This window comes from Raphanus sativus, unplaced genomic scaffold (genome assembly GCF_000801105.2).
Source record: "Raphanus sativus cultivar WK10039 unplaced genomic scaffold, ASM80110v3 Scaffold0029, whole genome shotgun sequence".
Classification (NCBI taxonomy): domain Eukaryota; kingdom Viridiplantae; phylum Streptophyta; class Magnoliopsida; order Brassicales; family Brassicaceae; genus Raphanus; species Raphanus sativus.
In genome coordinates, this window is record NW_026615353.1 from 52,501 (window position 1) to 55,000 (window position 2,500).

Genomic DNA, 2,500 nt, shown 5'->3' on the forward strand with positions numbered 1-2,500 from the left:
TACCAATATATTATTATCATCCAGTGAGTCATATATAACATACTACATCTTTTGAATTTCTTCCAGACATTATATGTAGTGACATATGTAGTATTATCCACCACTTTGGATTATATAGACCTCCCTTGGTCTGTCTCACGATTTATCCTTCTTTCAGGATTTATCTATTCACTGGGCATCATATGGCGTTTACATATTCATGGCCAATTCAATACGCCTTTATCTGTCACTTTTAGAAACCCCACGTTTCTTTCTTTCTTTATTCATTATTATGAGTACTCTTGCGTGGGTTCATGATCCTCGATTCATTATTCATGTGCTACATATTCGCGCTTTTTCTATGAATGTATGTGTCGACACATTTATATATATATATGGTTTCCTTCCATTTCCAGACATCAATAATTAATTGAGATCTCATCATAGTCAATGTATGCCCTCGGTACCAAGAGGCTCAGCGTCCCGAACCACATTAGTAGGCACCTCAGCCATAGCCATCCCGGGCTTGTCTGGAAAATATATGACCTCGGTTTCTTTTGCACCTTTCTTTAATTTCCGAGGTTCCTTTTGGAACATATATTTGGTCTTATATTAGACTCTGTAGCAACTTGGTTGTGTCTTTAAGACATCAAAACCGTGTGGTGCTAAGCTGGGATGACATAGTCATTCTTTCTCGGGTCAATGTGTCTGGCATTTTATTTTGCTATCATTGTAGCATATGGACGTCTATAAATCTTTCTCTAGTCCGAGGATCTTTGCCAAGACAATGATGGTTGATACCATTCTTTACCAGCTTACTACTTCTCCTTTCAAATGTTGGATATTGGGATTCATAAACTCTATGTAATCCTTGTTCCTTGGCCTATGATTAAATCACCCATTTTGGCTCAAGGTTTCTTTTAAACTTATGGAGAAAGTATATTCATAATATATATCCAACATATATTCCCAATCCTCCTTATGAGATTCTAAGATAACTTGATCTTAGATGGCACATATATTTGTGGTGGATTTATTCATAATATCTTAATATGATATATGTCTGGACTCATGACCCGTATTAGTCTGAGGTGGGAATATTTATTATCACTTATATGGCCTGATATAATATCTATGGCCTGATGCAAGTTAATCTTTTATAACTCATGATGTCCCCAAGCATATGGACTTTTAGATTTTGAACCTTATAGGTAATGGTCATAATATGATAAATTCAACCAATATGAAATATGGTTGTGGACCATGTTTCACGGATTTTAGTATGGTCATGTATCATGGGATTTTACCTCTCCCCCTCATGAACATACTCTAATTCGTAGTGCTTGGGACAATAAATTCCCTTGTGCATAGATATAAATTGCACAAACGTGAGATCTTATGGGATAGCTTTTGTGCCCTTTTAAATCTCTGCATCATAATTCAGATGGCTAAGTATGGAAATGCCATCTAAGTGATAATTTTCGTGGGTCAATCAAACATGATTATGATTGCCCTGGCTATTTGCCTATTATCATATTGATCGTTAGATCAATAGAGAATGTAGTCTCGACCACTTAGGCGATTTTAATTTAGGTACTCTTATTCTCTTTTGCCCATTGTTGGAAACCATATTTTCTTCTTAATTCAATGGGTCTTACAGGGTGAATATAATGCCTTTTAGGCAATGCCTTGGTCGGACTTCTTTTCCTTTCTTTCAAGGAATGTCCAGTTGAGTTCAAGAGTAAAGCCTGGATAGCCGAGCATGTCGTGCCATATGTTAAAGGCTTCTCTGAACTCTTTGGAAAGTGATTTGGGGTATTAACCCACAATCATATTTATCTTGGCTCAAAGAAGGCCTATAGATATAGTAGGCATAGTCTCTAGGACTTTCCTTTGGCCTTGGGCATTTTCATAAATCATAAGGAATTCCTTTCTTTCCTTTGCCCATAGTTTCAATATGTAGACTATTCATATGAATGTCTTTGAAACTTTGATAAATTCCACTTTGATTTATGTGGAATGTAATGCATCAGAGATTTTAGATGTGTGCCTTTAAGCATCATGAGGTTGGACTAGCCATGACCTTGAATAAAATATCTTTTGTCTCTTAATGTAATGTGGCTTGGTCCACTATAGAGAACAAAGACAAAGTAAAATGGTGTCGAAATCTAATTGGCCTCTTTAAGGCAATATGAAGTCTCGTGTTCAAGCTGATCATCATTCTCATGGTCGAAATTATTCGCACCATCTAGATGGACCCAATGGGTCATAGGGTTTTATCCCTTTATGCTCTCCTGGTAGAGTTCAATAAGGTGTTTGGGAGTTCTACATCGGTTACCCCAATGATTATTCATCCCACACTGATGGCAAGCAGATTTGGTCGAGGCCTGGGTTTTTAAAATCGGACTTATTCCCACGGACTTATACCCACGGCTAGGTTGATAACCTTGGCCTCGGCCTCGACTAATGCTGTGGGTGATATCCACGTACACCCTTGCCATCTTCCATGGCCTTTCACATG